The sequence below is a fragment of the Thamnophis elegans genome, chromosome 14 (genome assembly GCF_009769535.1).
Source record: "Thamnophis elegans isolate rThaEle1 chromosome 14, rThaEle1.pri, whole genome shotgun sequence".
Taxonomy (NCBI): Eukaryota; Metazoa; Chordata; class Lepidosauria; order Squamata; family Colubridae; genus Thamnophis; species Thamnophis elegans.
Window position 1 is genome coordinate 47,311,499 of NC_045554.1, and position 10,336 is coordinate 47,321,834.

The window sequence follows — 10,336 nt, forward strand, 5'->3', positions numbered from 1 at the left end:
AACGCCTGGGAAGAGGGAGCGGGGTGGGTCTTAGAATAGAATGACAGAGTTGGAAGGGACCTTGGAGGTCTTCTAGTCCAACCCCCTTCTCAGGCAGGAAACCCTAGACCACTTCAAACAAATGGCACTCCAATCTCTTCTTCAAAGCCTCCCGTGTTGGGGCATTCACAACTTCTGGAGGCAAATTGTTCTACTGATTAATTGTTTTAACTGTCAGGAAATTTCTCCTCAGTTCTAAGTTGCTTCTCTCCTTGATCAGTTTCCACCCATTGCTTCTTGTCCTGCCTTTAGATCAGTGGTGAAATTCAATTTTTTTTTTTACTACCATTTCTGTGGGCGTGGCTTGCTGGGCGTGGTGTGGCGGTGGGCGTGGCTTGCTGGGTGTGGCAGGGGAAGGATGCTGCAAAATCTCCATTCCCTCCCCACTCCTGGGACCAGCCAGAGGTGGCATTTTCCGGTTCTCCGAACTACTCAAAATTTCCACCACTGCTTCTCCAGAACCTGTCAGAACCTGCTGGATTTCATCCCTGCTTTAGGTGCTTTGGAAATAGCCGGAGCCCCCTCCCTCCCTTTGCATCATCAACCCAAGCCCTAAAGCCATTAAGTACTGACCACAGGGTTCGCTGACGTGGCTCGTGAATGGTAAGCAGGGGCCAAGCCCAGCCCAGCCCTGTATGCGTAAAATGCACCAAGTGGCTCGCTCCGTGAAGCCTGCAAATGCATTTGTAAATTACTATCCGTCGGGAGGCACTAAAGATTTTGGCTTCGGGCCCCTTAATGCAGGTTTATCCACCAGCTGGAGAGAAAGACCTCGTATTGATCTCCAAACAAACAGTCCTCTTGTTAATAGCCTGTTGAGCCAGTTCTGCTTAAATATCATCGTGTGGCAAGCCGGGAAGGCAGAGAGGTTGTGAACTACGTCTTGAATGACGCAGGATTTCCTCTCCAAGCGCCGCTGAAGTGGGAACTTTTGCATGCTTGCATCTGTTCTCTTGTGCAAATCCCTCTGCGATAACCACAACCCAGGGAGGGAGTGGCCAGGTTTAAGCCCACTGGTTCAAAACAATAACAACAACAACAACAACAACAACGTCAAATTTGTTATCATTTTCATATTAATCTCTTTTTCTGCCTGCTTCATTCCTGTCCTGCCCCGCTTTGCAAACGGAGCACTCGGTGTTCCTTGGGAATCAAACTTTCCAACCTTAAATTGCAAAAGCCTTAAAATGGAAATCAATCAAGAGCTGGAAGGGGACCTTGGAGGTCTTCTAGTCTGACCCCCTGCTCAAGCAGCCCCTGTACCATTCCAGACAAGGGGTTATGACACACTCTTCAAAAGCACCCACAACTTCTGAAGGAGAGCTGTTCCACTGATTAATTAACAACACAACAGAATAGCAGAGTTGGAAGGGACCTTGGAGGTCTTCTAGTCTGACCCCCCTGTCCAAGCAGGAGGCCCTATACCATCTCAGACGAGTGACCGTCCAGTCTTTTCTTTAAAACCTCCAGTGATGGAACACCCACAACTTCTGGTGGCAAGCTGTTCCACTGGTTAATTGTTCTCACTGTTAGGAAGTTTCTCCTTCATTCCAAGTTGCTTCTCTCCTTGATTAGTTCCCATCCATTGTTTCAGGACACCCTGCTGGGTTTAGTTCTGTTCTGGTCATGACACAATTTATGAGGTTGAGTTTTAGGTTGGTTTTCGGGATATTGTTGAGCCAGGGAAACATCAGGCAAAGCAGTGAAGGAACTACGATTAGTCCTCGGCTTATGACCATAACCGGGCCCAGAAAATTTCCACTGCTAAGCAAGGCGGTAAATGAGTGAGTTGCACCCAATTTTACAACAAGGTTCTTAAGTGAATCACTGCAGCTGTTACGGTAGATGAGTCATGCGGTCATTAAGCGAATTGTTTCTCTTTAAAAGAAAGTCAATTAAGAAGGATAGGTAAAGAAAACGAGGTACAGGAGAAACAAATAAAAAAATGTGCATTTTCTTCTTCTTCTTCTTCTCCTATATCCCGGTGAAGCCACCTAGTAGGTGGAATCAACACAAATACACGAGAACCTTCTTCAGATCCTGCACAGATAAATTGTGAAATTTTTCAACCGGGTCGTAGCCCCATTTTTAAAAATGCAAGGAGGAACATTCAATCATCCGTTGACCCCTTCAGCCTGTGCAGAGATCTCTGCAAAGAGGTTAGCTGCTGCAAGATACGCCTACGATCCTCGATGGATAGGATCAGAGGAGGGATTCAACAGGTTCTGACCAGTTCCGGAGAACCGGTAGCGGAAATTTTGAGTAGTTCGGAGAACCAGCAAATACCACCTCTGGCTGGCCCCGCCCTCATCTATTCTCTGCCTCCTGAGTCCCAGTTCATCGGGAGGGAATGGGGATTTTGCAGTATCCTTCCCTTGCCACACCCACCAAGCCACACCCACCAAGCCACGCCCACAGAACTGGTGGTTAAAAAAAAATTTGAATGTTGGTAGGATCCCAAGCACAGCCATTCTTCTCGGAGAGTTGAACGGTCCTGCCCCTCCCTTTGTACTGCTGATAGAACCTGCTAGATCTCTTCGCCTTCCTCTTCCCTTCCCCACATCTTGACTCTCCCTCGCCCTGATTTCCCACAGAATATTTCCTCTGGGCCAGGAAAGGGTGGCTTCTCCCCGATTAATCCCATTTAGGCGAGGTCAGTCCAGAGGCGGCCATCCCTTTCATGCCCACTAGAGGTCACCCGTACAACATCTTTGAGTGTGTGTCTAGTGAAGGAAGTGGGATGGCCATCATTCCTGGCTGGAAGCAGCTGGGTATCATTTGCAAAGCATGATTTATATTCAGGGACAACCCCAGCTTGTTAAAGATCTTCTAGAATTGTCCTTAACGTCCTGATGAAGTCACAGCATGTAAGAAGACTGGCAAAGAGGAGGTGATAGGGCTTGGGTCTCCAAGCTCACCTTGACTGCATGGGAAGTGTTGTGGGCCGCAAACAGAGCTGGCATCAGATTCGGACAGTGAGGAGGGTTGGGGAGGAACCTGGGCCAGTCCTGGAGTCTGGGGAAGGCTCTGATTAGGGCTCTGTGTTGGAAGCAGAGAGGTGGGTCAGAGCTGTCTGACAGTTATCAGCTGCCTTCGGAGTCAGAGATCAGTGAGGCGGAAGAACAGCTGGAGCCTGTTCCCAGTGTGCGCATGCGCAGTATTGCCAGACGAAGGGAACAGCTAAAGAACGGGGGTCGACTTGGGAGTAAGGCCACAGGTGGACGGTGAATGGCCCCTCCCAGAGGCAATAAAAGAGGAGCGAAAGGGGAGTGGAGTTTGCAGGAGACAATTAGTTTGCTTAATTGGTTCGTGACTCTCCCGAGACACCTTGCCAAATTTTGCAGAGATCGGCCTGGCAGCTCTCCAAGCCAGATAAGGTCTGTGACTGTAAATCCTCCCAAGCCAGGTAAGGTCTGTGGCTGTAAATCCTCCCTCGAAAGACTTTGCTGGATGTGAATGAGCAGAATTCATAGTGAATTAATAAAAGGGGATTTTTGTTGGGACCAGGAGTTGGCTTCATACTCTCGGGAAGTGTAGGTCAGGACAGGCAGTGAGTAAGAACGAGTTGGGGACTCAATCTAGTTGCAGAGAGATTAGGAGATGGGCTACCAAATACAGATCCTGGGGTGACCTTTAAGGCAAAAAGTGGGACCATCCGGTTCATTTGGGAACTTATTTCCTCTCTCAATCGCCACCCGGTGCCACGTCTGGACGTTCCTCACTTCCTATCTTTCTTTCAGGCTTCAAAATGTGCGTCAGCGGTGCTGGGGTCGGGAGCAGCGAGGTGGCGGTCATGGCTGAGAAAAGGCTTAGGGTCCCAGATATTATTATCACTCCTCCGACCCCCACGGGGAAGGCACTCTTGAGAGACCCCAGCCTGGAGAGCGACGAGAGCCAAGACGCCTGCTGAACCAGAAGGCAGAGATGCAGCCTCCGGAGGGCCAAGGAGAAGACGCAGCCCAGGGCATTGCTGGAGAACGTGGGACCCCAACCTCTTGCTGAGGAACTTGCCCAGCCACTGAGTTTCGCAAACTCCCCTTGGCGGGCTGCTTAAAGATGGGCCAACATCTCACTCAACCCTTGAGGCCATGGCCCTATTTCTGACCTGGCACTGGCCAAGGGCCGTTCAAGGCATACGCCAAACCGATGTCTCCTTGGAAGAAGATCTATGGAGATCGTAAGGATTGTGGAACCATGGATGGGCAGGGAGATACTTGGCAAAAAGACCTGGTGGAGGCTTCCAAGTTCTTGTTAGAGACGATGCTGAACTTGGGCTCAAGCCAAGGTCATTGTCCGAAGGGGAAGAACACTGGCTTGCATGGAAGATCCAGATCCACTCTTGGTACCTAAGTGCAGATTCAAGGGGAAATGGGATGATTTCAAGAGCACAGACTGAGGTCGGATGGCTTTTTTCTTTCCTGTTGCTGGAGGGACCAGTTTGGATGGTCCCTTCTTCTGAGAAGCATTTAAGTTCTTCTTGGCTTCATCTGTTGTGTTCAAAGTGGACTTGGAGGGGGTAACCCTTCCAGCAGAAGACATCCCTCTGCGAAATGGGGGTGTAAGGCTACTTTAACAAAACAATCTGATTCTGCTTTGCTCCAAGATCCGGAGTGGATGGAGGTTGACCTTGGTTCTCTCCCCCTGGTCCTTCTCTTCGGATTGAGGTGGTCTCTAGGTCTTCAAAGCAACCAATGAAGAACCTGGGAATGCGTTTTAGTAAGGCTTGACCCTAAGCAGGGAACTTTCTCCAAGAGTAAAGAAGCCATAGACCTGATAGGGAATCAACAGACGTGTTGCAATGTTGTCAACCCGTTTAGTAATTGGGCATTGGAAAGGAAGGTTATGGAGGTTCTGTTTAGTTTGAGCTCTCCAAGAATGGGTGCTGTACTTGCAAGCTACATGGCGTGGAGAAGGATAGGGTGTCAGGGTTTCAAATAGCATCCAAAATTAAATCAGAGTCCCAGGCAAAGGATTCCTCAAAGTTCCAATTTATGAAGAGAGACATGTTGGCACATCTGGGAAAACCTAGATCTGAAGGCTTCTTGGTTTTCCCCACCCAGTTGAAAGTTCACGATCTTGCCCCCACGCTCACAAGTCCATCCCACGGTGCAATCTTCCCCTGCCACGCTGGCAGCTTCCACCCATCCAGTTCCGGTCAGGTGCAGATGTGCAAAGACAAAGGATGACCTTGACTTTCTAGGAAGAATGTTGTTATGGCTACGTCGCATCTCACTCCGTACAATCCCCCCCTCCTATTTTCCCACAATAGAAAAAGGCACAGTAGAATAATAGAAAGTGCAGCAGGCCAAAGTATAACGCTTTGGATGGGTAGCAGTTAGACTTATATACCGCTTCATAGGGCTTTCAGCCCTCTCTAAGCGGTTTACAGAGTCAGCATATCGCCCCCAACAACAATCCGGGTCCTCATTTTACCCACCTCGGAAGGATGGAAGTCTGAGTCAACCCTGAGCCGGTGAGATTTGAACAGCCGAACTGCAGAACTGCAGTCAGCTGAGGTAGCCTGCAGTGCTGCATTTAACCACTGCGCCACCTCGGCTCTCTGCAGTTAGACATATACCGCTTCATAGGGCTTTCAGCACTCTCTAAGCGGTTTACAGAGTCAGCATATCGCCCCCAACAACAATCCGGGTCCTCATTTCACCCACCTCGGAAGGATGGAAGGCTGAGTCAACCCTGAGCCGGTGAGTTTTGAACCGCCGAACTGCAGATAACAGTCAGCTGAAGTGGCCTGCAGTACTGCATCCTAATCACTGCGCCACCTTGGCTCTTGGGTACCAGATAGGAGAAGGAAGACTCAACTCACAGTGTAAGGAATGCAATGAAACCTTCATTTCCATGAATGTGGTTTTCCAAGCCGCATAGGCCACGAGTGAAATTTAATAGGGATCGCTTTGTACATTGTACAAAAATGTGATTTGCATCATTTGTGTCATTTGCAGTGATGCCCTCTAGAATTTAGTAGCGTGCCGAATGCCCCCTTTCCACCATCAAAACAAGGTTTCATTAAAAATTGAGAAGGAAGGTGATTTTCATCCATCCAGAAAGAGTCTCTGTCGGAGGGACCGTTGTCTCCTTGCCACCTAATGCAGGAATGGAAAAAAGTCAGATGGACATTATTCACAGCCAATGAGAGGGAAAAAATAGTGGGTTTGCTGTGGATAGAATGATCATAATCTAAGCTGAATGGCATAAGAGATTTCCATTGGTTTCCATCAAGACTGACTTCATCAAATCCTTGGTTGAATCAGACTAGAATAGAGCTGGAAGGGACCTTGGAGGTCTTCTAGTCCAGCCCCCTGTTCGAGCAGGAGACCCCATAACATTTCAGACAAATGGTTGTCCACTCTCTTCTTAAAAACCTCCAGTGACGGAGCATCTACAACTTCTTGTGGCAAACTGTTCCACTGGTTGATTGTTCTCACAGTCAGGAAATTCCTCCTTAGTTCTAGGTTGCTTCTCTCCTTGGTGAGTTTCCATCCGTTGCTTCTTGTCCTGCCCTCAGGTGCTCTGGAGAATTGAATACAGAGTTATAAGGGACCTAGGAGGTCTTCTAGTCCATCCCCTGTTTGATCAGGACACTTCATACCATTCCGGACAAACAAGCTGTCCAGGGATGATCCCGTTCTTTTCCATAGCCAGATTTTTACTCTTGATCAAAGGCATCCAAACTCTCTCCACCAACTTTGTGCCATGAAGCAATTGAAACCGACTCAACCTGCGTTCTCCACTCAGGATGAAAGACGATTTTATTCCAAATGGAATCATTGTTGGAATAAATCCCCAAGGATTGTTCTCAGAGTCTCCCAAGCACGGCTATAGAAGAAATTGGGGTGCAGTTTCCCCCCCTTTTATCCCCTTTTTTAATGGTTGCAAAACAGACATTCAGTTTTCAATTGTTGTTTCATGCCTGCAGGTTCATTCGAATGAGATGCAAACGTTTTAATTGAATGCGAGATCCGATTGAGTGCTTTGTTTCCGATTTAGCATGAATTGGCATGGGTTTCTCCCCCCCCCCTTGAAAAGTCATGTTTTCCAAGTCTTTGGAGTGGGTGGAATATTTATAAAGCATCACAGTTTTATTACACCACATTAAAATTTTTCCACCTGATGTTTATGTTGTTTATTCTGTTCAAAACAAGCTCTCTTCCCTTCTCTAACTCAAATATCCTCTCCAATTCCTTCCATGTCCAAAGCTGTGTGTGTGTTTGTGCCAGAAGGGGAATTCTGGGAGTTGAAGTCCACACGTTCGCAAGGTTAAGAAACTGTGATCTAAGAGCTTCCCGTAGAACAATGAAATGTCCTTCACGGGTGTCATCCTCAAATATCAATGGTGCTTCTCAACCATCCAGGTCTTGGTTGTGCCAAAAGTGCTTTTTCCAAAAAGCAACTGGACTTTTTTTGGGGGGGGGCGGGGGTGTTCCTTGAAAATGTTTTGCTTCCCAACCAAGAAGCTTCTTCAGTTCTGTCTGAATAATGGGGGATGGAAGGATTTCTATTCTTTGCAGCTATTTGGTCGTTAGCACACTGAGGGTCATTGAGGCCATTGGTAGCCACTGGATGATCTGTTTTGGGGTCCCTCAATGTGGAGATTGAAGAGACACCAAAATAGAACAGAATTCTTCATTGGCTAAGTGCGACTGGACACACAAGGAATTTATCTGCGGGGCATCAGTTCTCAATGTACCCTACAACAGCAAAGTGGGAGGTCATCTATCGTAGATCATATTACAATTATTAATCGTGAGATACAAGAAGTGATAAATCATAGATACCAATAGGAGAAGGTAGTAGAAAAGATGAGAAGATAAGAAAGATGAGGAGGAGAATAATAATAATAATAATAATAATAATAATAATAATAATAACAACAACAACAACAACAACAACAACAACAACTTGGCACAAACCAGCAGTGGTAATTCCAGTGGTAATTGGCACACTGGGTGCTATTCCAAAAGCACTGGAATTACATTTAAAACAGTTAAAAATTGACAAAATCACCATCAGTCAAATGCAAAAAGCCGCACTGCTTGGATCTGCACGCATATTACGAAAATACGTTACGACGTCCTAGGCCCCTGGGTGGGGCCCGACTAGCAACCAATGCCAAATCCGGCGAAACAACTGGCCGCTGTGATACAATTGTATAATAATAATAACAACAACAACAATTACCTTAACAGTTCCTACGTCCTTGGTTAGGACTCGAGCTGTTGAGCTACCAACCAGCCCCAAAGGCTGTGAATCTCACCAAAGATTAACCACACAATAACAATAATAATAATGATTGTGACCTTATTTTTCTCAGACATCACACTGGTTGAGAAAAACAAGGTCACAATCATAGACATCGCAATACCAGGTGATAGCAGGGTCGCCGAGAAGGAACATGAAAAAATCGCAAGATACCAGGACTTAAAAATCGAAATTCAACGACTATGGCACAAACCAGCAGTGGTAATTCCAGTGGTAATTGGCACAGTGGGTGCTATTCCAAAAGCACTGGAATTACATTTAAAACAGCTAAAAATTGACAAAATCACCATCAGTCAAATGCAAAAAGCCGCACTGCTTGGATCTGCACGCATATTACGAAAATACGTTACGACGTCCTAGGTCCCTGGGTGGGGCCCGACTAGCAACCAATGCCAAATCCGGCGAAACAACTGGCCGCTGTGATACAATTGTATAATAATAATAACAACAACAACAATTACCTTAACAGTTCCTACGTCCTTGGTTAGGACTCGAGCTGTTGAGCTACCAACCAGCCCCAAAGGCTGTGAATCTCACCAAAGATTAACCACACAATAACAATAATAATAATGATTGTGACCTTATTTTTCTCAGACATCACACTGGTTGAGAAAAATAAGGTCACAATCATAGACATCGCAATACCAGGTGATAGCAGGGTCGCCGAGAAGGAACATGAAAAAATCGCAAGATACCAGGACTTAAAAATCGAAATTCAACGACTATGGCACAAACCAGCAGTGGTAATTCCAGTGGTAATTGGCACAGTGGGTGCTATTCCAAAAGCACTGGAATTACATTTAAAACAGCTAAAAATTGACAAAATCACCATCAGTCAAATGCAAAAAGCCGCACTGCTTGGATCTGCACGCATATTACGAAAATACGTTACGACGTCCTAGGCCCCTGGGTGGGGCCCGACTAGTAACCAATGCCAAATCCGGCGAAACAACTGGCCGCTGTGATACAATTATATAATAATAATAATAATAATAACAACAACAACAACAACAAATTGCAGCTTCCTGCAATAACACCAGCGGAACTGCAAAAAACTACGCTACTCGGAATATCTTACATTTTAAGAAGGAACTTGGTTGATACCTAAGACGCTGGCAGCAAACCGTATCAACCATTAGCACCAGTCACTGGTATTTGTAATGCATTTTTGAATGTTCAGTTGGCTGAGTTTCATGTTTAATGAATAAAGTACATAATAATAATGATAATGATAATGGCAGCTCAAGAACAAGTCTTAGCCACAAACTGCATGAAGGCAAAAATTCAACAGGTTACCACCAACAGCAAATGTCGCCTCTGCAATGAGAAAGACGAGACAGTCGACCACTTGATCAGTGGGTGCAGCAAAATTTCACAAACTGACTACCTACAACGCCATGACCGCGTTGCTAAGATCACTGGAAATTGTGCCAAAAGTCTGGATTTGAGTACAGCAAAAACCACTGGGAATATCAGGTTGAGAAGGTTTTGGAGAATGAGAAAGTCAAGAACTTGTGGGACTTCAGAATCCAGACTGACAGGAACTTGGCCCACAACACACCTGACATAACAATAGTTGAAATGGAGAAAGTACAGTTTATTGACATTGCAATACCTGGAGATGCACGGATTGAAGATAAGCAGCAAGAAAAAAATCACAAAGTACCGGGACTTGCAAATTGAAGTTGAGCGACTGTGGAAAAAGAAATCGTGTGTTGTCCCGATTGTAATTGGAGCCCTTGGAGCAATACCCAAAGGGCTACCTCGCTTTTTGGAAATTTTAATTTTATCAGGCTTGAACATTCTGACTCTATAAAAAAAACCACCCCACTTGGAACAGCTTCTATCCTCCGACGTTACCTTAACAGTTCCTGGGTCCTTGGTTAGGACTCGAACTGTTGAATCTCACCATTAAGATTAACAAAAAAAAAACAATGCAGCCCTCCTCCAAAAGAAGAGAAGCGTTTTTGCAAATCAATAGTGAGTTGCAAAATTTGCAACTTTCCCCTTGCAATTTCAG